The sequence below is a fragment of the Olea europaea genome, chromosome 22 (genome assembly GCF_002742605.1).
Source record: "Olea europaea var. sylvestris chromosome 22, O_europaea_v1, whole genome shotgun sequence".
NCBI lineage: Eukaryota > Viridiplantae > Streptophyta > Magnoliopsida > Lamiales > Oleaceae > Olea > Olea europaea.
Genome location: NC_036258.1, coordinates 1,706,792 through 1,733,647, shown reverse-complemented (window position 1 = coordinate 1,733,647; position 26,856 = coordinate 1,706,792). Strand labels below are relative to the sequence as shown.

General features: G+C 35.7%; 1 long non-coding RNA gene across 1 annotated transcript; it reads right to left on the bottom strand.

Moving 5' to 3' along the window:
- Window positions 1-18,319: 18,319 nt before the first annotated feature.
- On the bottom strand, window positions 18,320-20,089 carry LOC111371201. Its single transcript, XR_002698535.1, has 3 exons — window positions 20,049-20,089; window positions 19,153-19,226; window positions 18,320-18,359 (listed from the first exon to the last, which is right to left on the bottom strand). It is a non-coding gene; the product is annotated as an uncharacterized LOC111371201 (long non-coding RNA).
- Window positions 20,090-26,856: the final 6,767 nt, after the last annotated feature.

The following is a 26,856-nucleotide window of genomic DNA, read 5'->3' as shown; positions in this document are numbered from 1 at the left end:
ATGTACAAGAAATAGTCAAACTTCATGGAGTACCACTATCTATTGTCTCAGACAGGGATTCTAAGTTTTTATCTCTTCTGGAGAAGCTTACATAATGCTTTGGGAACACAATTATCTTTTAGCACAGCTTATCATCCTCAAACTGATGGGCAATCAGAAAGATCCGTACAAATATTGGAAGATATGTTGAGGGCTTGTGTATTGGACTTCCAAGGCCAGTGGAGTAAATTTTTACCTTTGGTAGAATTTGCATACAATAATAGTTATCAGGCTACAATTAGTATGGCTCCTTATGAAGCATTATATAGTAGAAAATGTAGATCTCCAGTTTACTGGGATGAGGTTGGAGAAAGAAAACTATTAGGTCAGATATGGTATGTGAAATGGCTGAGGTTGTGACACAAATACGTCAACGGATGCAAACCGCTCAAAATCGACAGAAAAGCTATGCAGATCAAAGAAGAAGAATGTTAGAATTTACTAGGGGAGATCAAGTATTTTTGAAGATAGCACCAATGAAAGGAGTGACGCGGTTTGGAAAGAAGGGAAAACTAAGATCGAGATATATTGGTCCATTCACTATTATTAAGAGAATTAGGAATGTTGCCTACGAACTTGACCTTCCTTCATCAATGTCTCAAGTACACAATGTGTTTCATGTATCCATGCTAAGAAAATATATTGGAAATCTTTCTAATGTATTGAGGAATGAACTGATGGGGATAAAACCATATTTGACTTACGAAGAAAAGCCAATAGAGATCCTTCAATGAGGGATAAAGCAACTGAGAAGCAAGAAAATTCCATTGGTTAAGGTACTGTGGCGGAATCAGTTAAACGAAGAGGCTACTTGGGAAAGAGAAAATGAAATAGGGTTAAATATCATGAACTTTTTGGTAAGCAAATTTCGAGGACGAAATTTTTATAATGAGGGGAGGATGTAATACCCCGAACTTCACGTTCTACATTTGGCCAATATGATTCATGCATTCCATGCTAATTACATTGTTATTTGCATCAATTTCCCTATTGCTTTCTCTTAAAAATGTGTTTTTGATCATTGAGGCTTTAAAATCTTTATATAGTGATGATCTTTGCCTCCTTGACCTAAGTAGTGAATTTAACATTGAGCTATGATAGAAAATTAGGTTAACTAAATTTTAAAGATTAGCTTGGTAAGTAATGGAAATCGAAAAGGTTGAAAATTAGTATCGACAAAAGCTCAAGCTTTCTATTCGATTGTTCGAGGTCATGTTAAATCTTAGATAGGTAATTGACATATTGGGACATGAGACATAAAGGGACATGATCATGACGCGATAATATATGTCTCATATGACGTTATAAATATTGAGGTACGAATTGTGGAAATTAATCGAGAATCGGGTATCAATCCGATAAGTAATTAAATGAACAGTTGAGGAATTAGTTCTATAAAATACTTTGGGATCTTAGGACAGGTGAGATGGATTGTAAAAATGTCGAAATAAGCCGAGCATACTTGGTTTGTGCCTGCAAAGATAGATATAAAATCAGATTTTTGCTACAAGTGACCACCTCATGCTTGAACACCTCGCGCTTGGGATGTTTGTCATTTTAGCACTCAATTCCTTCAACCTTAAGGCATCAATCTCGTGTATACTTCCTAAACACTTAATATAGGATAGATATATATCTTAAAAGTCACAAATGAATCCAAATATAATGGTTGAAATTCAAGTATTGCTGCCATGAAGACACCTCATGCTAAGACGCCTCATGCTTGGGGTATTTTGACATTTTAACACTCAATTTCTTTAACCTTAGGACATGATCTCGTGTAGGAGGGATATATATATCTTATAAGGCTTAAAAAATCCAAATATAGTGGTAGAAAGGTCAAATATTGCAGCAAAAAGCCACCACCTGCTTAGTGACTCACCTTGATGGCTTGATGTGGCTTCAGCCCATAAATTCCTTAATCCTTAAGCAAAAAGCACGACCTTAACTATTTAAAGAGCACTTATCTACCTCCTAGATAATATTTTAACTCCATTATCTCGTATCTAAGTGATTCCAACTGAAAAAGAGAGTGAAAGAACCAAAGAGAAATAGAAACAGCAAGCTCGGATTTCTGGACAGCCAAGTTACTTCACAGTTTTGAGGTTTGTATCCATTATTTCTTGAGGAGTTTATAGTTTCTTGAACATATGAACTTGCTTGTGATTAGGTTAGAGTGTTGTTAATGATTTCATGATGCCAAGAATAGGGGTAATTTGTTACAAGAATTCGAAAGAAAGCAATCTGTGCAGTGATGTGGAATTGCTAGAGTTAAGTGGTTTAAACTTTGATTTTGGATAATGCCTAAGATATGACTTGTTTCTATGTAAATGAATGGTTTTGAATGATAGTTATAAGGATATAAATGGCCTTATAATAGCCTGAAATCTGATTTGGTGACATGCTAATAAAATAGAAACCGAAAACTGTCACAATGGAAACTGTCCGATTTTAGGGTTGTGGAAATGGACTATTTTGAGGCTTAGAAAACTTACTTGTCACGACTTTAGAGCATGATTACCTTCATATACATGTTATAGAAATGTGGTAAAAATTTTGGAGTCATTGGATATAGATAAGGGGGTGAAAAGGGATTGGAAAAATAATTGGACGGTAAGGGAAATCTGAAAACAGATTCTGTCCAATTTTGTGCTTAATATGATTTCAGCTTTTACATGTACATTAATCATCTCTTGGGCCTAGAAAATAGATTCTAAGGGTACTAGGTTGTCAACAACAATTGGATGACGTTGATGTTCATAATTTGACTCGAGAAATAGCGAGATTTATGGGATAAATTTGTAATGCCATCGGTAACTTGAAATGATGATTCCGTCTAATTTATTTTGGTGAGAATGGATGTATCTTGGGATTTGGTGAATTAAGGTTATTAAATTGAGGATTCTCTTTAATATTAAATGGTAATACATGTGATTTTCTGACTTCGAGTCAAAAAGGATATTGATCTAATCTCCATAGGAGTTTGCACACACAAAGGTGAAAGGTAAGTGAAAATCCATTTGCAACTACGATGCAAGAACCTGGTATATGTGACATAGTAATGTTGAAATATCTTTGATAAGAGGCTTATAGCACATCATGTGGTGGTTAGGATCATTGAGTATGAGGTTGCGTAACCTATTGACATCGATTTTCATTTATGAACATTTTCATATGCATGCACGACATGTAACATGGTTGAAAATCCTGCATGCAAAACATGATTTCAAAGTGAGTTTCATTAAAAATGTTTTATTGACAACTACTAGGGCACTGAGGCATGTGAGGATGCTTATGTGATATGTTTGGCATTGCGGGTGTTACTTCCTGGGTGATTGCAAAGGTAGACAGGGGATGGGCCTTTGGTGATCACGGGAGGGCGGACCACTCGACTGTGCCCTTGTGATATTATGATTATTGGGGCTACCGGGGGAGAAACTTCTTGGGTGACCATAGGGGTAGTCAGGGGATGGGCCTCTAGTGGTCACGAGAGGATGGTCCACTCATCGGTGTCGATTTCATATTGGCCATTTGATTATTAATATTGATATTATGCATAGCTCTATCCGGTGCATAGTAGGTGGGTCAAGGGCCCAATGAAATGAAAGATTTCAAGTAAAATAATTTCTAGTCGACTTTGACGAATACTGAAATATGATACTTTTTATCGTGATATTTAAAGTAAATGGCATGGTGTCATATGTCGTTATTACTCATGTTCAGGACATGCATAATTTTGCTTACTAAGTATTGGCTTATGTAGTTCTTATATCGTAGGTGAGCATGGAACTACATAGAGAGCATGGCTAGCTGTGGAGCTCCTACAGGATTCCAGAGTTCGATGTACATGGATGATGACCTGTAGGGTTATTTTGTAGGCTTCCATCTGTTGGGTTATATTTTGGAATCCTATATAGTGTACTTTTGAAATGGCTTGTAGACATGTTTATAAGCTCAGAATATATATATGTTGGATTATGGCGATATGATTTTTGGGTTTCGATATGTTATATGATCGTGTCACAGGTGATTAGAAGTTAACAAACTCAAAAAAAATGTAAAATTCTATATCTTGGTTGTGTAAAGATATCAATGTTAATTTGGGGGCGTGACAAAACTTGTCCAACAAGGTAATGTCCAATGGCAATGTGTAAAGTAAATTGTACACTGTAGTGTACATTTGGCATGGTTCATATCGATTGAACTTTACTCTTTGTACGCTGATTTTTGACATGTTTGACACTTGTATTGTTGTCAAGTGTCCATTAGATGGGAAAACTATTTGAAGTTTGAATTGTACAACAGGGTAATGTCACGTGGCAAAGTGTAAACTAAAGTTTACACCATAGCGTACATTTAGCAAAGTCCTAACCAATTTAACTTTGCTATTTGTACACTTATTTTCGACACTTTTTTTGACACTAGCATTGTTGTCAAGTGTCAATTGGATAGTAAAACTGCTATTTGTACACTGATTTTCGACACGTTGTTTGACACTTGCATTGTTGTCAAGTGTCAATTGGTTGGGAAAACTGTTTGAAATTTAAACTGTCGAACAGGGTAATGACACGTGGCAGAGTGTAAACTAAAGTGTACACTATAGTGTACATGTAGCAAGGTTCTTACCGATTGAACTTTGCTATTCGTACACTGATTTTTGACACGTTGTTTGACACTTGCATTGTTGTCAAGTGTCAATTAGATGGGAAAAGTATTTGAAATTTAAACTGCCCAAGAGGGTAATGTCACGTGGCAAAGTGTAAACTAAAGTGTACACCGTAGTGTACATGTAGCAAGATTCTTATCGAATGAACTTTGCTATTTGTACACTAATTTTTGACATGTTGTTTGACACTTACATTGTTGTCAAGTATCAATTAGATGGGAAAACTGTTTGAAATTTATACTGTCTAACATGGTAAAGTCATGTAGCAAAGTGAAAACTAAAGTGTAGATCATAGTGTACATGTTGCAAGGTCCATACCGATTGAACATTGCTATTTGCACACTGATTTCTAACACGTCGTTTGACACTTGTATTTTTGTCAAGTGTCAATTGGATGGGAAAAGTGTTTGAAATTTAAACTGTCCAACAGGTTAATGTCCCGTGGCAAAGTGTCAACTAAAGTGTACATCATAGTGTACATGTAGCAAGGTTCTTACCGATTGAAATTTGCTATTTGTACACTAATTTTTGACACGTTGTTTGACACTTGCATTGTTGTCAAGTGTCAATTAGCTGGGAAAATTGTTTGAAGTTTAAGCATGTCCAACAGGGTAATGTCCCATGGCAATGTGTAAACTGAATTGTACACCGTAGTGTACATGTGGCATGGTTCATATCGATTGAACTTTACTATTTGTACGATGATTTTTGACATGTTGTTTGACACTTGCATTATTGTTAAGTGTCCAATGTTTGAACTGTGCAACAAGGTAATGTCACGTGGCAAAGTGTAAACTAAAGTTTACACCATAGTGTACATGTAGCAAAGTCCTTACCGATTTAACTTCGCTATTTGTACGCTTATTTTCGACACGTTGTTTGATACTTGCATTGTTGTCAAGTGTCAATTGGATGGTAAAACTGCTATTTGTACACTGATTTTAGACACGTTGTTTGACACTTGCATTGTCGTCAAGTGTCAATTGGTTGGGAAAACTGTTTGAAATTTAAATTGTCGAACAGGGTAATGACACGTGGCAAAGCTTAAACTAAAGTGTACAACATAGTGTACATGCAGTAAGGTTCTTACCGATTGAACTTCGCTATGCGTACACTGATTTTTGACACGTTTTTTGACACTTATATTGTTGTCAAGTGTCAATTGGATGGGAAAACTATTTGAAATTTAAACTGTCCAAGAGGGTAATGTCACGTGACAAAGTGTAAACTAAAGTGTACACCGTAGTGTACGTGTAGCAATGTTCTTACCGAATGAACTTTGCTATTTGTACACTAATTTTTGACACGTTGTTTGACATTTACATTGTTTTCAAGTGTCAATTAGATGGGAAAACTGTTTAAAATTTATACTGTCTAACATGTTAATGTCACGTAGAAAAGTGAAAACTAAAGTGTAGACCATAGTGTACATGTTGCAAGGTCCATACCGATTGAACATTGCTATTTGTACACTGATTTTTGACACGTTGTTTGACACTTGCATTTTTATCAAGTGTCAATTAGATGGGAAAATTGTTTAAAATTTAAAAATGTCCAACCGGGTAACGTCACGTGGCAAAGTGTAAACTAAAGTGTACACAATAGCGTATATATCGCAAGGTTATTATCGATTGAACTTTGCTACTTGTAGACTGATTTTAGACACATTGTTTGACACTTGTATTGTTGTCAAGTGCCAATTGGATGGGAAAACTATTTTAAATTTAAACTGTCCATTTAGGTATTTTCACGTGGCAATGTGTAAACTAAAGTGTACATAATAGTGCACATGTAGCAAGGTTCTTACCGATTGAACTTTTCTGTTTGTACACTGATTTTTTACATGTTGTTTGACACTTGCATTGTTGTCAACTTTCAATTGGATGGGAAAATTATTAGAAATTTAAACTTTCCAATAGGGTAATGTCACAGGACAAAGTGTAAACTAAAGTGAACACCATAGTGTACATGTAGCAAGATTCTTACCGATTGAAGTTTGCTATTTGTACACAGATTTTGGACACGTTGTTTGACGCTTGCATTTTTGACCAGTGTCAATCGGATGTGAAAACTGTTTGAAATTTAAACTGTTCGATAGGGTAATGTCATGTGACAAAGTGTAAACTAAAGTGTACATCACAGTGTACATGTTGCAAGGTTATCACCAATTGAACTTTGCTATTTGTACACAGATTTTTGACAGGTTGTTTGCATTTTGTCAAGTGGCAATTGGATGGAATAACTTTTTGAAATTTAAATTGTCCAACTGGGTAATGTCACAAGGCAATGTGTAAACTAAAGTGTATACCATAGTGTACATGTAGCAAGGTTCTTACCGATTGAACTTTGGCATTTGTACACTGATTTTGGACACTTTGTTTGACACTTGCGTTGTTGTCAAGTGTTAATTGGATGTAAAAACTATTTGAAATTTAAACTATCCGATAGGGTAGTGTCAGGTGGCAAAGTGTAAACTAAAGTGTATACCATTGTGTACATGTCGCAAGGTTCTTACCGATTGAACTTTGCTATTTGTAAACTAATTTTTTACATGTTTTTTGACCCTTGCATTATTGTCAAGTGTCAATTGGATGGGAAAACTGTTTGAAACTTAAACATGTCCAACAGGGTAATGTCACGTGGCAATGTGTAAATTAAATTGTACACCGTAGTGTACATGTAGCATGGTTCATATCGATTGAACTTTGCTATTTGTACGCTGATTTTTGTCACGTTGTTTGACACTTGCATTGTTGACAAGTTTCAATTTGATGGGAAAATTGCTATTTATACAATGATTTTTGACACGTTGTTTGAAAATGCATTGTAGTCGAGTGTCAACCGAATGGGAAAACTATTTGAAATTTAAAATGTCCAATAGGGTAATGTCACGTGGCAAAGTGTAAACTAAAGTGTACACCATAGTGTATATGTCGCAAGGTTCTTACCGATTGAACTTTGCTATTTGTAAACTAATTTTTTACATGTTTTTTGACACTTGCATTATTGTCAAGTGTCAATTGGATGGGAAAACTGTTTGAAACTTAAACATGTCCAACAGGGTAATGTCACGTGGCAATGTGTAAATTAAATTGTACACCGTAGTGTACATGTAGCATGGTTCATATCGATTGAACTTTGCTATTTGTACGCTGATTTTTGTCACATTGTTTACACCATAGTGTTCATGTACTAAAGTCCTTACTGATTTAACTTTGCTATCTGTATATTGATTTTCGACACGTTGTTTGATACTTGCGTTGTTGTCAGGTTTCAATTGGATGGAAAAATTGCTATTTGTACACTGATTTTTGAAACGTTGTTTGACACTTGCATTGTTGTCAAGTGTCAATTGGATGGGAAAATAGTTTGAAATTTAAACTGTCCAATCGGGTAATGTCACGTGGCAAAGCGTAAACCAAAGTATACACCATAGTGTACATTTAGCATGGTTCTTTTCGATTGAACTTCGCTATTTGTACGCTAATTTTTTGACACGTTGTTTGACACTTGCATTGTTGTCAAGTGTCAATTGGATGGAAAATTTGTTTGAAATTTAAACTTTCCAAGAGGGTAATTTCACATGGCAAAGTGTAAATTAAAGTGTACACCATAGTGTACATGTTGTAAGGTTCTTACCGAATGAACTCTGCTATTTGTACACTGATTTTTGGCATGTTGTTTGACCCTTGCATTGTTGTCTGGTGTCGATTGGATGGGAAAAATGTTTGAAATTTAAATTGTCCAATAGAGTAACATCACGTGACAAAATGTAAGTACACCATAGTGTACATGTAGCAAAGACCTTATCTATTGAACATTACTATTTGTACACTGATTTTTGACAGGTTGTTTGATACTTGCATTATTCTCATGTATCAATTGGATGGAAAACTATTTGAAATTTAATCTGTCCAACAGGGAGATGTCACGTGGCAATGGTAAAGTACACCATGGTTTACATGTTGCAAGGTTCTCCCGGATTGAACATTACTATTTGTCCACTAATTTTTGACACGTTGTTTCACACTTGCATTGTTGTCAAGTGTCAATTGGATGGGAAAACTATTTGAAATTTAAACTGTCCAATAGTGTAATGACGCATGGCAAAGTGTAAACTAAAGCGTAAACCATAGTGCACATGTAGCAAGGTTCTTACCGATTGAACATTGCCATTTGTACACTAATTTTTGACGCGTTGTTTGACACTTACATTGCTATCAAGTGTCAATTGGAAGGGAAAATTGTTTGAAATTTAAACTGTCCAACTGGGTAATGTCACGTGGAAAACTGTAAACTAGAGTGTACTTCATAGTGTACATGAAGCAAGGTTCTTACCGATTAAACTTTGGTATTTGTACACTGATTTTTTACACGTTGTTTGACACTTTCATTGTTGTCAAGTGTCACTTGGATGGAAAATTGTTTGAAATTTATACTGTCTAACTGGGTAATATCACGTGGTAAAGTGTAAACTAAAGTGTACACCATAGTGTACATGTAGCGAGGTCGTTACCGATTGAACTTTGCTATTTGTACACTTATTTTTGACACGTTGTTTGACAATTGAATTGTTGTCGACTGTAAATTGGATGGGAGAACTATTTGAAATCTAAACTATCCAATAGGGTAATGTCACGTGGCAAAGTGCAAAATAAAATGAACACCATAGTGTACATGTAGCAAGGATCTTACCGATTGAACTTTGCTATTTGTACACTAATTTTTAACATGTTGTTTAACCCTTGCATTGTTGTCTGGTGTCAATTGGATGGGAAAACTGTTTGAAATTTAAATTGTCCAACAGCGTAATATCACGTGACAAAGTGTAAGTACACCATAGTGTACATGTAGGAAGGTCCTTATCGATTGAACATTGCTATTTATACACTAATTTTTTACACGTAGTTTGACACTTGCATTGTTGTCAAGTGCCAATTGGGCTGGAAAACTATTTGAAATTTAAACTGTCCAACAGGGCAATGTCACGTGGCCAAGTGTAAACCATAGTGTACAAGTAGCAAAGTTCTTACCGATTGAACATTGCTATATGTACACTGATTTTTGATAGTTTTTTGACACTTGCATTATTCTCAAGTGTCAATTGGATGGAAAACTATTTAAAATTTAATCAATCCAACAGGAAGATGTCATGTGGCAATGGGAAAGTACACCATCGTTTACATGTAGGATGGTCCTCACCGATTGAACATTGCTATTTGTCCACAAAATTTTGACACGTTGTTTGACAGTCGCGTTGTTGTCAAGGGTCAATTGGAAGGGAAAAATATTGGAAATTTAAATTGTCCAACGGGGTAATATCGCGTGGCAAAGTGTAAACAAAGTGTAAACCATAGTGTACATGTAGCAAGGTTCTTACCGATTGAACATTGCTATTTGTACACTAATTTGTGACACGTTGTTTTACACTTGCATTATTCTCAAGTGTCAATTGGATGGAAAACTATTTGAGATTTAATCTGTCCTACAGGGAGATGTCACGTGGCAAAGGGAAAGTACACCATGGTTTTCATGTAGCACGGTCTTCACCGATAGAACATTGCAATTTGTCCACTAATTTTTGACACGTTGTTTGACACTTGCATTGTTGTCAAGTGTCAATTGGATGGGAAAACTATTTGAAATTCAAACTGTCCAACAGTGTAATGTCACATGGCAAAGTGTAAACTAAAGTGTAAACCATAGTGTACATGTAGCAAGGTTCTTACCGTTTGAACATTGCTATTTGTACACTGATTTTTGACACGTTGTTTGACACTTGCATTGCTGTCAAGTGTCAATTGGATGGGAAAATTGTTTGGAATTTGAACTGTCCAACTGGGTAATGCCACGTGGAAAATTGTAAACTAACGTGTACTCCATAGTAAACATGAAGCAAGGTTCTTACCGATTAAACTTTGGTATTTGTATATTGATTTTTTACACGTTGTTTGACACTTTCATTGTCGTCAAGTGTCAGTTGGATGGAAAACTATTTGGAATTTATACTGTCTAACTGGGTAATGTCACGTGGTAAAGTGTAAACAAAAGTATACACCATAGTGTACATGTAGAAAGGTCCTTACCGATTGAACTTTGCTATTTGTACACTTCTTTTTGACACGTTGTTTGACAATTGCATTGTTGTCAAGTGTCAATTGGATGGGAGAACTATTTAAAATTTAAACTATCCAACAGGGTAATGTCATGTGACAAAGTGTAAACTAAAGTGTACACCATAGTGTACATGTAGCAAGGTTCTTACCGATTGAACTTTGCTATTTGTAGACTGATTTTTGACACGTTGTTTGACCCTTGCATTGTTGTCAGTTTCAATTGGATGGGAAATCTGTTTGACATTTAAACTGTCCAACAGGGCAACGTCACGTGGCAAAGTGTAAGTACACCATAGTGTACATGTTGCAAGGTCCCAACCGATTGAACATTGCTATTTGTACACTAATTTATTACACGTAGTTTGACACTTGCATTGTTGTCAAGTGTCAATTGGATGGGAGAACGGTTTGAAATTTAAACTGTCCAACAGGGTAATATCATGTGGTAAAGTGTAAACTAAAGTGTAAACCATAGCGTACATGTAGCACGGTTCTTACCAAATTAACATTGCTATTTGTACACTAATTTTTGACATGTTGTTTGACACTTGCATTATTCTCAAATGTCAATTGGATGGAAAACTATTTGAAATTTAATCTGTCCAATAGGGAGATGTCACGTGGCAAAGGAAAAGTACTCCATGGTTTACATGTAGCAGGGTCCTCACCGATTGAATATTGCTATTTGTCCACTAATTTTTGACACGTTGTTTAACACTTGTATTTTTGTTAAATGTCAATTGGATGGGAAAATTGTTTGAAATTTAAACTGTCCAACAGTGTAATGTCATGTGGCAAAGTGTAAACTAAAGTGTAAACCATAGTGTACATACAGTAAGGTTCCTACCGATTGAACATTGGTATTTGTACATTAATTTTTGACACGTTGTTTGACACTTGCATTGCTGTCAAGTGTCAATTGGACGAAAAAAGTGTACTCCATAGTGTACATGAAGCAAGGTTCTTACCGATTAAATTTTGGTATTTGTACACTGATTTTTTACACGTTGTTTGACACTTTCATTGTTGTCAAGTGTCCCTTGGATGGAAAACTGTTTGAAATTTATACTGTCTAACTGGGTAATATCACGTGGCAAAGTGTAAACTAAAGTGTACACCATAGTGTACATATAGCAAGGTCGTTACCGATTGAACTTTGGTATTTGTACACTTATTTTTGACACGTTGTTTGACAATTGCATTGTTGTCAAGTGTCAATTGGATGGAGAACTATTTGAAATTTAAACTATCCAATAGGGTAATGTCACGTGGCAAAGTGTAAACAAAGTGCACACCATAGTGTACATGTAGCAAGGTTCTTACCGATTGAACTTTGCTATTTGTATACTGATTTTTGACATGTTGTTTGACCCTTGCATTGTTGTCAGGTGTCAATTGGATGGGAAAACTGTTTGAAATTTAAATTTTCCAACAAGGTAACGTCACGTGACAAAGTGTAAGTACATCATCATGTACATGTCGCAAAGTCCTTACTGATTGAACATTGCTATTTGTACACTGATTTTTGACATGGTTTTTGACACTTTCATTATTCTCAAGTGTCCATTGGATGGAAAACTATTTGAAATTTAATTGGTCCAATAGGGAGATGTCACATGGCAATGGGAAAGTTCACCATAGTTTACATGTAGCAAGGTCCTTACCGATTAAACATTGCTATCTGTCCACAAATTTTTTATACGTTGTTTGACACTTGCATTGCTGCGAAGGGTCAATTGTAATGGAAAACTATTTGAAATTTAAATTGTCCAACAGGGTAATATCATGTGGCAAAGTGTAAACTAAAGTATAAACCATAGTGTACATGTATCAAGGTTCTTGCTGATTGAACATCTCTATTTGTACACTAATTTTTGACACATCGTTTGACACTTGCATTATTCTCAAGTGTCAATTGGATGGAAAACTATTTGAAATTTAATCTATCCCAAAGGGAGATGTCACGTGGCAAAGGGAAAGTACAACATGGTTTACATGTAGCATGATCCTCACTGATTGAACATTGCTATTTGTCCACAAATTTTTGACACGTTGTTTGACACTTGTGTTGTTGTCAAGGGTCAATTGGAAGGGAAAACTATTTGAAATTTAAATTGTCCAACGGGGTAATATCTCGTGGCAAAGTGTAAACTAAAGTGTAAACCATAGTGTACATGTAGCAAGGTTCTTACGGATTGAACATTGCTATTTGTACACTAATTTTTGACACGTTGTTTGACACTTGCATTATTCTCAAGTATCAATTGGATGGAAAACAATTTGAGATTTAATCTGTCCCCCAAGGAGATGTCACGTGGCAAAGGGAAAGTACACCATGGTTTACATGTAGCAAGGTCCTCACCGAAGAACACAGATAATACAGATACTTAGTTAAAATTCTGTCTTTAATCTTTTGTTAATTTTGCATTGAGGACAATGTAGTAACGAAGTTTGGGGAAGTGACATAATTTTAACTAAATATATGTATTATCTGTGTTCATCCGTATGTGTGCTTAAAAAAAATAAAAAAATAAAAAAATTATTTTATTTTTTTTTATTTTTTGCATTTTATTCATTCTATTATGTGGATTGCCTAGACCAGTGAGGTGAAAATTAGGTGAAAATCTTAAATTGGGGGTTAGTTTTGGAAACTCAATGTCTAGAACAATAAGGGCATAAAATAAATTTGTGAAAACAATACACTTCTTTTCATGACTTTATGACTCGAGCAAGTAAGCCTGTAAGGATATTTCAAAATCTGGTACCCTAAAGTCGACTGGCTTGAGGGTCACCGGCCTAAAGCTCGCTAAAAGGGTCATATAGAAAGCAAGAGGGAAAGAGGTTAATTGAAAGTCATCTGATCGAGCCTTTATAACTGAGTGAATAAGCTTGCAAGGGTTTAAAACCTGGTCCCCTAAAGCCAACTGGTTTGGGAGTCACCGGCCTAAAATTCGTTACATGGGTTATATAGAAAGCAAATGAGAAGATGAAACTGAAAAAAATAAAAAATAAATAAAAATAATATCAGAAAAATTAGAGAAAGAGAAACGATAACATGAAGAAAAGCCCTTGGACATTTGGTTAAAGAAACTATACATTTGAAACAAGGCAATTAACCTAGTTTAATCTTGAGAGTCGAAGCGATCAAACTTAGGAGAGCCTTCACTTATTGAAATGTAAACTTGTGATAGTGAGATTAATCCAAACTACGAGAGGGTGAGGACTACAACTATGTGAATTCCTAGTTTTGAAACACAACCCTGGGATAATTGAGTTAAAAAGAAACATAAGTTTGGGGGGTTGTGTATCTCTCGAGCGAGTAAGGATAGAATTGACCACTCGGGGTCGGGACTCAAACCCATCATGAATCTAATATGTTGGCATGAACTCACACACACACGTCAAGTACGCATTTAACAGGCGAAGGTTGATGTAATTTTTGCACTGATATATCTTCATCAAATCAAACACTTAGTCCAATCCTTAGCCGTAGCAGGGTATTAAGCCATGTTTGTTCAGAATTTAGTCACTATCTTATTTGAGGACAAACAATAGTTCAAGTTTGGAGAGTTTGATAAGTGTGTTTTTGCACACTTATTTAGGTCACAAACATGACTTAATTACGAATAAAATGATTGAATTGTGACTTAACTTCATTACATTTGTGAATTGTAGGTAACACCGATGAACATGGTGAAATACATAAGAAAAGATGCAAAAAAGGACTAAAATGACACAAAGTGAAAGTTCAAGGACCAAGGTGCAATTACCCGAAATTTGACCCGATGAACAAATCAAGAAAATTGAATTTGCCAAATACAAATTGATGATATTTTGGGATGATGGAATGTGAAGAATGAAGAAAAGATGAAAAGAAGTGGAAGATTCAAGTAAAAGGACCAATTTGCAGGAAATGAAAGATTAATTCTACCATGTGGTCGCATGGTAGAAATGTCGTGCGACCGCACGAAGTTATGCAGGGAATTCAACTGGAAAAAGAGAATAACCATGCGGCCACACGGATTAAAACCATGCGGTCGCATGGTACATTTTGCACGACTTTTTCTTTCCTTACACGATTTAAACATCTATGGTATCCTAATTTTCCAAGGGATATAAATATCAAAAACATTTTAGAGACACGCAGAACATAGTTGGAGGCTGAAAAACAACTCTTGGAGAGGATTTTAGCGCAAGAACAAAGATTGGCACGAAGAACTTCAAGATTTATTCAAGTTTTATAACCCTGTGATGTCTTTTATACGAAACATGATGTATTTTGTTATTTTAATCATGCTAGGCTAGATTTTTATTATGCTAGGAGATCGATGAACCATGTGATTTGAATTTTAATATTCTAGTTTTGCAATTTGACATTAAGACACAATTTTTATTATGTTGAATGATTTATATGCAATTAATGTTTTCGCAATTAAGGACTCGTAATTGTATGAATTTAAGTGATTTATTCTTGCATTCGAGAGAATTGGAATAGATTTGACATAATATAAATCATCGTAGGGTCCGATAGTGGATAGAAATATACCGCTATGCTCTATGTGAATCTTTAAATGTTCATAAAATCGCATGTATTTTTACATATTCTCTTGTCATAGAAATATAGACCGGTGGTATGTAGAGATAGGTTTGATACATCTCGAGAGAGAGTATTGGATAGACTTAGGAACATTGATTCATCAAAATTGAAATGTGTTGTCATATTGTGAAACTAGGGTTTAAAGTGATAATTGCATGGAAATTCGTGATCCTAACGTATTTCATTCCTAATAATTATCACAAGTGCGTTCTCAACTTTTAGATTTCATTCTTGAGTTTTAATTTATTGTTTTGCATATTAATTTCAATTTAATCATAAAAAAAATTTGTATAATTGAGGTTCAATTAGGTCTACATTCATTTTGGTAATTTAGTTTTGGTTAAGGCTAAGGTAGGTAAAATTTGAACTAATCAATCTCTATGGGACAATATTCGGACTCATTGAATCCACTTTATTACTTGTTAATGAACCATGCACTTGCAATGGTTCGGAGGAGAAAAAGGTAAAATTGGCGGTGCTTGAATTTGTGGATTACGCGATAGCTTGGTAGGATCAAGTACTTACACCACGACGTAGGGGTCGGGAAAGGCCAATTAGCACTTGGGATGAGTTGAAGATGTTGATGAGAAGGAGGTTTGTTCCGAGTCACTATTATAGGGAAATCCATCAAAAATTGCAAGGTTTGTACCAAGGATCGAAAAGTGTAGAGGATTATCACAAGGAGATGAAAATTCTTATGATTCGGGCTAATGTGGAGGAAGATCGGGAAGCTACCATGGCACAGTTCTTGAATGGGTTAAATTGGGATATTGCAAATGTTGTAGAGTTGCAACACTATGTGGAAATCGAGGACATGTTACATGTGGCAATGAAGTTCGAGAGGCAATTGAAGAGGAAGGGGACGTCTAGGCAACCGTTAGGCACTTCGACTCCTAATCCAACATGGAAATCGAAGTGGGATAACAACAACAAAAATGGGGCTGCACCTAGAGGTAAAAATGATTGGCAAAAGGGCAAGGATGAAAACGCTAGCAAACCAATATCAAAATCGGAGGCACAGCCGTCGCACAATCGGGACATCAAATGTTTTAGGTGGTTGGGAATGGGGCATATTACTTCTCAATGCCCAAACAAACGGGCGATGGTGTTGCGAGATAATGGAGAGATTGCGAGTGATAGTGATAGTGAGTTTGATGACATGCCGGCGTAGGATGGTGTTAATGAAGAAGAAAAAGTTGAAGGGCCGGTTGGGGATCTACTAGTCACAAGGCGAGCTCTCACTACTCACATCAAAGCGGATGACTTGGAGTTGCAAAGGGAGAACATTTTCCACACTCGATGCCATGTCAACTATACGGTATGTAGTGTTATAATTGATGGTAGTAGTTGCACTAATGTAGCTAGCGTATCTCTTGTAGAAAAGTTTGGTTTAACATTGTTGAAACACCCGAGATCTTATAAATTGCAATGGTTGAATGAGAGTGGTGAGGTGAGGGTGAATCGAAGAGTGCTAATTAATTTGTCAGTTGGGAGTTATAAGGATGAGTTAGTATGTGATGTGGTGCCAATGCAAGCGGGACATATTTTATTGGGGCGACCATGGCAATACGATAGGAAGGCTATGCATGATGGGTACAAAGATCGATATAGTTTCATTAAGGATGGAAGGACCATTACTTTTGTGCCATTAAGACAGACGCAAGTCTATGAAGACCAATTAAAATTGAGAAGTGAGGAAGAGAGAAGAGCAAAGGAGTTAGAAAAAATGAGAGCAAATAGTGAGTTGGAGAAAAAGAGAGAAAATATTGAGATAGCCATTAGAGAGAAAAAGAGAGAGCAATCACAAGAGAGAAAAGAAAGAGAGTGCCCCGAGAGAAGAGAGAAAACACGAGCGAATTTCTTTGCAAAAGAGAGTGATTTGAAGAGGGTGGTAGTTGAGAGAAAAGAGATGATCTTGTTCGTTTATAAGGAATCACTCCTCAATTTTGAGGAAACTAACCCACCCCTCCCTAGTTTGGCTAAGTCTTTGTTACAGGAATTCGACGATGTATTTTCAGAGGATGCAGCAAGTGGATTGCCTCCTATTCAAGGCATTGAACATCAAATTGACTCCATACCCAGAGCTGTCATTCCGAATCGACCGGCTTATCGAAGTAATCCCGAGGAGACTAAGGACCTTCAAAGGCAAGTGGAGGAGTTGATGAGCAAAGGATACGTGAGGGAAAGCATGAGTCCTTGTGCGGTACCGATTTTGCTTGTACCAAAAAAGGATGGAACATGGCGAATGTGCATGGATTGTAGGGCTATTAACAAGTAATAAAGTGGATTCAATGAGTCCGAATATCGTCCAACAGAGATTAATTAGTTCAAATTTTACCTACCTTAGCCTTAACCAAAACTAAATTACCAAAGTGAATGTAGACCTAATTGAACCTCAATTATGCAAATTTTTTTATGATTAAATTGAAATTAATATGCAAAACAATAAATTAAAACTCAAGAATGAAATCTAAAAGTTGAGAACGCACTTGTGATAATTATTAGGAATGAAATACGCTAGGATCACGAATTCCCATGCAATTATCACTTTAAACCCTAGTTTCACAATATGACAACACATTTCAATTTTGACGAATCATGTCACACCCCCAAATTAATATTGATATCTATACACAACCTAGACATAGAATTTTACATATATTTTTTTGTTTCAAGTTTGTTAACTTCTAATCACCTGTGACACGATCATATAATATATCGAAACCCAAAATCATATCGCCATAATCCAACATATATATTCAGAGCTTATAAACATGTCTACAGACCATTTCAAAAGTACATTATATAGGATTCCAAAATATAACCCTAGAGATGGCAGCCTACTAAATAACCCTACAGGTCATCATCCATGTACATCGAACTCTGAAATCCTGTAGGAGCTCCATAGCTAGCCATGCTCTCTATGTAGTTCCATGTTCACCTACAATGCAAGAACTACATAAGCCAATGCTTAGTAAGCAAAATCATGCATGTCCTGAACATGAGTAATAACGACATATGACACCATGCCATTTACTTTAAATATCACAATAAAAAGTATCATATTTCAATATTCGTCAAAGTCGACTAGAAATCATTTCACTTGAAATCTTTCGTTTCATTGGGCCCTTGACCCACCTACTATGCACCGGATAGAGCTCTGCATAATATCAATATCAATAATCAAATGGCCAGTATGAAATCGACACCGACAAGTGGACCATCCTCTCGTGACCACTAGAGGCCCATCCCCTGACTACCCCTATGATCACCCAAGAAGTCTCCCACCCATCAGCGCCAGTAATCATAATATCACAAGGGCACAGTCGAGTGGTCCGCCCTCCCGTGATCACCAAAGGCCCATCCCCTATCTACCTTTGCGATCACCCAGGAAGTAACACCCGCAATGCCAAACATTTCACATAAGCATGCCTCACATGCCTTGGTGCCCTAGTAGTGGTCAATAAAACATTTATAATGAAACTCACTTTGAAATCATATTTTGCATGCATGATTTTCAACCATGTTACATGTCGTGCATGCATATGAAAATACTCATAAATGACGTATTTAATAAAAATCGGTGTCAATAGGTTAGTAACCTCATACTCAATGATCGTAACCACCATATGATGTGCTATAAGCCTCTTATCAAAGTTATGTAGATATTTCAACATTACTATGTCACATATACTAGGTTCTTGCATCGTAGTTGCAAATGGATTTTCACTTACCTTTCGCCTTTATGTGTGTAAGCTCCTATGGAGTGTGTATCAATTCCCTTTTTCACTCAACGTCGAAAAGTCGCCTGTATTATCATCTAATATTAAATAAAATCCTCCATTTAATAATCTTAGCACACACAATCCCAAAATACGTCCATTCACGCCAAAACAATTTAGACAAAATCATTATTTCAAGTTACCGATGGCATTACAAACTAATCTCATAAGTCTCACTATTTCTCGAGTCCAATTATGAACGTCAACATCATCCAATTGTTTTCAACAACCTAGTATTCCTTAGGATATATTTTCTAGGCCCAAGAGTTCATTAGGGGACATCTAAATGTTGAAATCACATTAAATACCCAAATGGACAGAATCTGTTTTCTAGGTTTCCATCACCGACTCATTTTTCAAATTCTTTTTCATGTCCTTACCTACATTTAACGGCTCCCAAACTTTTACTACACACCTATAACATATATTTGAATATAATCAGATCATAAAGTTGTGACAAATCAAGTGTTTGGAGCTTCAAAAACAGTCCATTTTCCACTACACAAAATCAGGCAGTTTTTCCCTTTGACTGTTTTCGGTTTCCATTTTATTATTATGATACCAACAGAATTATAGGCCATTAAAATCATTTCTACACTCCCTACTTACATATAAAAACGTTCATATTGATATATATAAGTTAAACACTAAGTATCATCCCAAAATCAAGGTATAAATCACTCAATCCAGCAATTCCTCATCTCTGTCCATATTACTTTCTTTCAAATTCTTGCAATTAATTACCCCTATTTAGGCATCCTAACATCATTAACGACACTCCAAATTAATCACAAACAAGTTCAGATGTTTAAGAAATCATAAACCCCTTAAGAAATAATAGAAAAAACCTCAAAACTGTGGAGTAACAAGGCTGTTCAGAAATTCCAGCTTCTTGTTTCTGTTTCTCTTTGACTGTTTCACCCTCTTTTCACTTGGAATCACTTAGGGACGAGTTAAGGGAGTTAATGTATTATCTAGGAGGTAAATGAGTGGTCTTTAAATGGTTGAAGTCGTGCATATTACTTAAGGATTAAGAATATCATGGGCTGCAGCCACCTCAAGCAATCAAGGTGAGTCACTAAGCAGGAGCTGTCATCTTGGCTGCAATACTTGACTTTTCTACCATTAGTTTTGCGTCCATTTATGATATTTAAGATATATATTCATCCTAATTAAGTCCTGGGGGATTAGACACGAAATTTATGCCTTAAGATTGAAGCAATTATATATTAAAGTGAAAAGTCCCCTAGCATGAGCTGTCCAAGTAGGAGGTGGCTTCTTGCAGCCAACTTTGACTTCTTCCTTGCACCACATGGAGCCATATGTGACTTAGAAGAGTTATAAATATCTTATGTAAAGTTCTAAGGACTTATAGGACGTGTTGGAGGCTTAAGGTTGAAGGAATTAGAGGTTAAAGTGGCAAGTCGTCACATGTTAAGTAGGTGTTGTCTCCTTTGATTAAATTCTGATTTTACATCTATCCTTGCAGGTATAAATCAAGTGTCATTGGTTTATTTTGATGTGCTTACAATCTATTTCACTTGCATTAAGATCCCAAAGTATTTTATAGATCTAATTCCTCAACTGTTCATTTAATTTCTTACCCGATTCTCAACCGATTTCAACAATTCGCACCTCAATATTTATAATGTCATATGAGACATATATTATTACGTTGTGATAATGTCACTTCATCCCTCATGTCCCAAATATGTGAATTACCTATCTAGGGTTTAAGGTGACCTCGATTAGCCGAATGGAAAGCTTGAACCTTCGTTGATACAAATTTTCGGCCTTTCAAATATTACATTACTTACCAAGCCAATCTCCAACATTTAGTTAATCTAACTTTCTATCATAGCTCAATATAAAATTCACCACCTAGATCGAAGAGTCGAAGGTTATCACCATGTAAAGATTTTAAAGCCTTGATGATCAAATGCATCGTTTTAAGAGAAGGAAATCAGGAAATTGATACAAATGACAATGTAATTAGCATGGAATGCATGAATCATATTGGCCAAATGTAGAACGTGAAGTTCGGGGTATTACATCAATGTTCCTGAGTCTATCCAATACTCTCTCTCGAGATGTATCAAACCTATCTCTACATACCATCAGTCTATATTTCTATGACAAGAACATTTGTAAAAATGCATGCGATTTTATGAACATTTAAAGATTCACGTAGAGCATAACGGTATATTTCTATCTACTATCGGACCCTAGAATGATTTATATTATGTCAAATCTATTCCAATTCTCTCGAATGCAAGAATAAATCACTTAAATTCACACAATTACGAGCCCTTAATTGCGGAAACATTAAATACATATAAATCATTCAACATAATAAAAATTGTGTCTTAACATCAAATTGCAAAACTAGAATATTAAAATTCAAATCAGGTTCATCGATCTCCTAGCATGATTAAAATAACAAAATACATCATGTTTTGTATAAAAGACATCACCGGGTTATAAAACTTGGATAAATCTTGAAGGTCTTCGTGCCAATCTTCATTCTTACGCTCAAATCCTCTCCAAGAGTTGTTTTTCAGCCTCTAACTATGTTCTGGGCATCTCTAGAATGCTTTTGATATTTATATCCCATGGAAAATTAGGTTACCATAGGTATTTAAATCGTGTAAGGAAAGAAAAAGTCGCGCTGAAAATGTACCATGCGACCGCATGGTTTTAATCCGTGCGACCACATGGTTATTCTCTTTTTCCAATTGAATTCCCTGCATAACTTAGTGCGGCCGCACAACATTTCTACCTTGCGACTGTATGGTAGAATTAATCTTTCATTTCCTGCAAATTGGTCCTTTTACTTGAATCTTCCACTTCTTTGCATTTTTTTCTTCATTCTTCACATTCCATCATCCCAAAATGTCATCAATTTGTATTTGGCAAACTCAATTTTCTTGATTTGTTCATCGGGTCAACTTTTGGATAATTACACGTTGGTCCTTGAACTTTCACTTTGTGTCATTTTAGTCCTTTTTCGTGTCTTTTCTCATGTATTTCACCATGTTCATCGATGTTACCTACAATTTACAAATGTAATGAAATTAAGTCATAATTCAATAATTTTATTCGTAATTAAGTCATGTTTGTGATCTAAATAAGTGTGCAAAAACACACTTATCAGTGTACATGTAGCAAGGTTCTTACCGATTGAACATTGCTATTTGTACACTAATTTTTGACGCGTTGTTTGACGCTTGCATTGCTGTCAAGTGTCAATTGGAAGGAAAAATTGTTTTAAATTTAAACTGTCCAACTGGGTAATGTCACGTGGAAAACTGTAAACTAGAGTGTACTCCATAGTGTACATGAAACAAGGTTCTTACCGATTAAACTTTGGTATTTGTACACTGATTTTTTACACGTTGTTTGACAATTTCATTGTTGTCAAGTGTCACTTGGATGGAAAACTGTTAGAAATTTATACTGTCTAACTGGGTAATGTCACGTGACAAAGTGTAAACTAAAGTGTACACCATAATGTACATGTAGCAAGGTCGTTACCAATTGAACTTTGCTATTTGTACGCTTATTTTTGACACTTTGTTTGACAATTGCATTATTGTCAAGTGTCAATTGAACGGGAGAACTGTTTGAAATCTAAACTGTCCAATAGGGTAATGTCACGTGGTAAAGCGTAAAATAAAGTGTACACCATAGTGTACAACTAGCAAGGTTCATACCGATTGAACTTTACTATTTGTACACTGATTTTTGACAAGTTGTTTGACCCTTGCATTATTTTCTGGTGTCAATTGGATGGGAAAATTGTTTGAAATTTAAATTGTCCAACAGGGTAACATCACGTGACAAAGTGTAAGTACACCATAGTGTACATGTAGCAAGGTCCTTATCGATTGAACATTGCTATTTGTACACTAATTTTTGACACGTAGTTTGACACTTGCATTGTTGTCAAGTGTCAATTGGGCTGGAAAACTATTTGAAATTTAAACTGTCCAACAGAGTAATGTCACGTGGCCAAATGTAAACTAAAGTGTAAACCATAGTATACATGTAGGAAAGTTCTTACCGATTGAACATTGCTATATGTATACTGATTTTTGACAGGTTTTTTGACACTTGCATTATTCTCAAGTGTCAATTGGATGGAAAACTATTTGAAATTTAATCGGTCCAATAGGGAGATGTCACGTGGCAATGGGAAAGTACACCATGGTTTGCATGTAGCACGGTCCTCATCGATTGAACATTGCTATTTGTCCACAAATTTTTGACATGTTGATTGACACTCGTGTTGTTGTCAAGGGTCAATTGGAATGGAAACCTATTTGAAATTTAAATTGTCCAACGGGGTAATATCACGGGGTAAAGTGTAAACCATAGTGTACATGTAGTAAGGTTCTTACCGATTGAACATTGCTATTTGCACACTAATCTTTGACACGTTGTTTGACACTTACATTATTCTCAAGTGTTAACTGGATGGAAAACAATTTGAGATTTAATTTGTCCCAATGGGAAATATCATGTCGCAAAGGAAAAGTACACCATGGCTTACATGTAGAAAGGTCCTCACCGATTGAATATTGCTATTTGTCCACTAATTTTTGACACGTTGTTTGACACTTGCATTGTTGTCAAGTGTCAATCAGATGGAAAAACTATTTGAAATTTAAACTGTACAACAGTGTAATGTCATGTGGCAAAGTGTAAACTAAAATATAAACCATAGTGTCCACGTAGCAAGGCTCTTACCGATTGAACATTGCTATTTGTACACTGATTTTTGACATGTTGTTTGACACTTGCATTGCTGTCAAGTGTCAATTGGATGGGAAAATTGTTTGAAATTTGAGCCGTCCAACGGGGTAATGTCACGTGGAAAACTGTAAACTAATGTCTACTCCATAGTAAACATGAAGCAAGGTTCTTACCGATTAAACTTTGGTATTTGTACATTGATTTTTTACACGTTATTTGACACTTTCATTGTTGTCAAGTGTCGCTTGGATGGAAAAATATTTGGAATTTATAATGTCTAACTGGGTAATGTCACGTGGCAAAGTGTAAACAAAAGTATACATCATAGTGTACATGTAGAAAGGTCCTTACCGATTGAACTTTACTATTTGTACACTTATTTTTGACACGTTGTTTGACAATTGCATTGTTGTCAAGTGTCAATTGGATGGGAGAACTATTTGAAATTTAAACTGTCCAACAGGGTAGTGTCACGTGGCAAAGTGTAAACAAAAGTATACATCATAGTGTACATGTAGAAAGGTCCTTACCGATTGAACTTTACTATTTGTACACTTATTTTTGACACGTTGTTTGACAATTGCATTGTTGTCAAGTGTCAATTGGATGGGAGAACTATTTGAAATTTAAACTGTCCAATAGGGTAATGTCATGTGACAAAGTGTAAACTAAAGTGTACATGTAGCAAGATTCTTACCGATTGAATTTTGCTATTTGTAGACTGATTTTTGTCACGTTGTTTGACCCTTGCATTGTTGTCAGGTTCAGCTGGATGGAAAAACTGTTTGTAATTTGAACTGTCTAACAGTGTAACATCACGTGGCAAAGTGTAAGTACACAATAGTGTACATGTTGCAAGGTCCTTATCGATTGAACATTGCTATTTGTACACTAATTTATTACACGTAGTTTGACACATGCATTGTTGTCATGGGTCAATTGGATGGGAGAATTGTTTGAAACTTAAACTGTCCATTAGAGTAATATCACGTGGTAAAGTGTAAACTAAAGTGTAAACCATAGCGTACATTTAGTACGGTTCTTACCAAATTAACATTACTATTTGTACATTAATTTTTGACACGTTGTTTGAAACTTGGATTATTCTCAAATATCAATTGGATGGAAAACTATTTGAAATTTAATCTATCCAACAGGGAGATGTCACGTAGCAAAGGGAAAGTGCTCCATGGTTCACATGTAGCAAGGTCCTTACCGATTGAACATTACTATTTGTCCACTAATTTTTGACACGCTGTTTAACACTTGCATTGTTGTCAAGTATCAATTGGATGGGAAAACTATTTAAAATTTAAACTGTTCAACTGTGTAATGTCATGTGGTAAAGTGTAAACTAAAGTGTAAACCATAGTGTACATGTAGCAAGGTTCCTACCGATTGAACATTGGTATTTGTACACTGATTTTTTACACGTTGTTTGACACTTTCATTATAGTCAAGTGTCCATTGGATGGAAAACTGTTTGAAATTTATACTGTCTAACTGGGTAATGTCACGTGCCAAAGTGCAAACTAAAGTGTACACCATAGTGTACATGTAGCAAGGTCCTTAACGATTGAACTTTGCTATTTGTACACTTATTTCTGACACGTTGTTTGACAATTGCATTGTTGTCAAGTGTCATTTGGATGGAGAACTGTTTGAAATTTATACTATCCAATAGGGTAATGTCACGTGGCTAGGTGTAAAATAAAGTGCACACCATAGTGTACATGTAACAAGGTTCTTACCGATTGAACTTTGCTATTTATACACTGATTTTTGACACGTTTGACCCTTGCATTGTTGTCAGGTGTCAATTGGACGAGAAAATTATTTGAAATTTAAATTGTCCAACAGGGTAACGTCACGTGACAAAGTGTAAGTACACAATCGTGTACATGTCGCAAGGTCCTTACTGATTGAACATTGCTATTTGTACACTGATGCTTGACAAGTTTTCTGACACTTGTAATATTCTCAATTGTCCATTGGATGGAAAACTATTTGAAATTTAATCGGTCCAATAGGGAGATGTCACGTGGCAATGGGAAAGTACACCATGGTTTACATGTAGCAAGGTCCTCACCGATTGAACATTGCTATTTGTCCACAAATTTTTGACACGTTGTTTGACACTTGCATTTTTGCCAAGTGTCAATTGGAAGGGAAAGCAATTTGAAATTTAAATTGCCCAACAGGGTAATATCACGTGGCAAAGTGTAAACTAAAGTATAAACCATAGTGTACATGTATCAAGGTTCTTGCTGATTGAACATAGCTATTTGTACACTAATTTTTGACACATTGTTTGACACTTGCATTGTTCTCAAGCATCAATTGGATGGAAAACTATTTGAAATTTAATCTATCCCAAAGGGAGATCCCACGTGGCAAAGGGAAAGTACACCATGGTTTACATGTAGCATGATCCACATCGATTGAACATTGCTATTTGTCCACTAATTTTTGACACGTTGTTTGACACTTGCAATGTTGTCATGTGTCAATTGGATGGGAAACCTATTTGAAATTTAAACTGTCCAACAGTGTAATGTCACGTGACAAAGTGTAAACTAAAATGTAAACCATAGTGTACATGTAGCAAGGTTCTTACCGATTGAACATTGCTATTTGTACACTGATTTTAGACATGTTGTTTGACACTTGCATTGCTGTCAAGTGTCAATTGGATGGAAAAATTGTTTGAAATTTGAACTCTCCAACTAGTAATGTCACGTGGAAAACTGTAAACTAATGTGTACTCCATAGTAAACATGAAGCAAGGTTCTTACCGATTAAACTTTGGTATTTGTACACTGATGTTTAACACGTTGTTTGACACTTTCATTATTGTCAAGTGTCACTTGGATGGAAAACTATTTGGAATTTATACTGTCT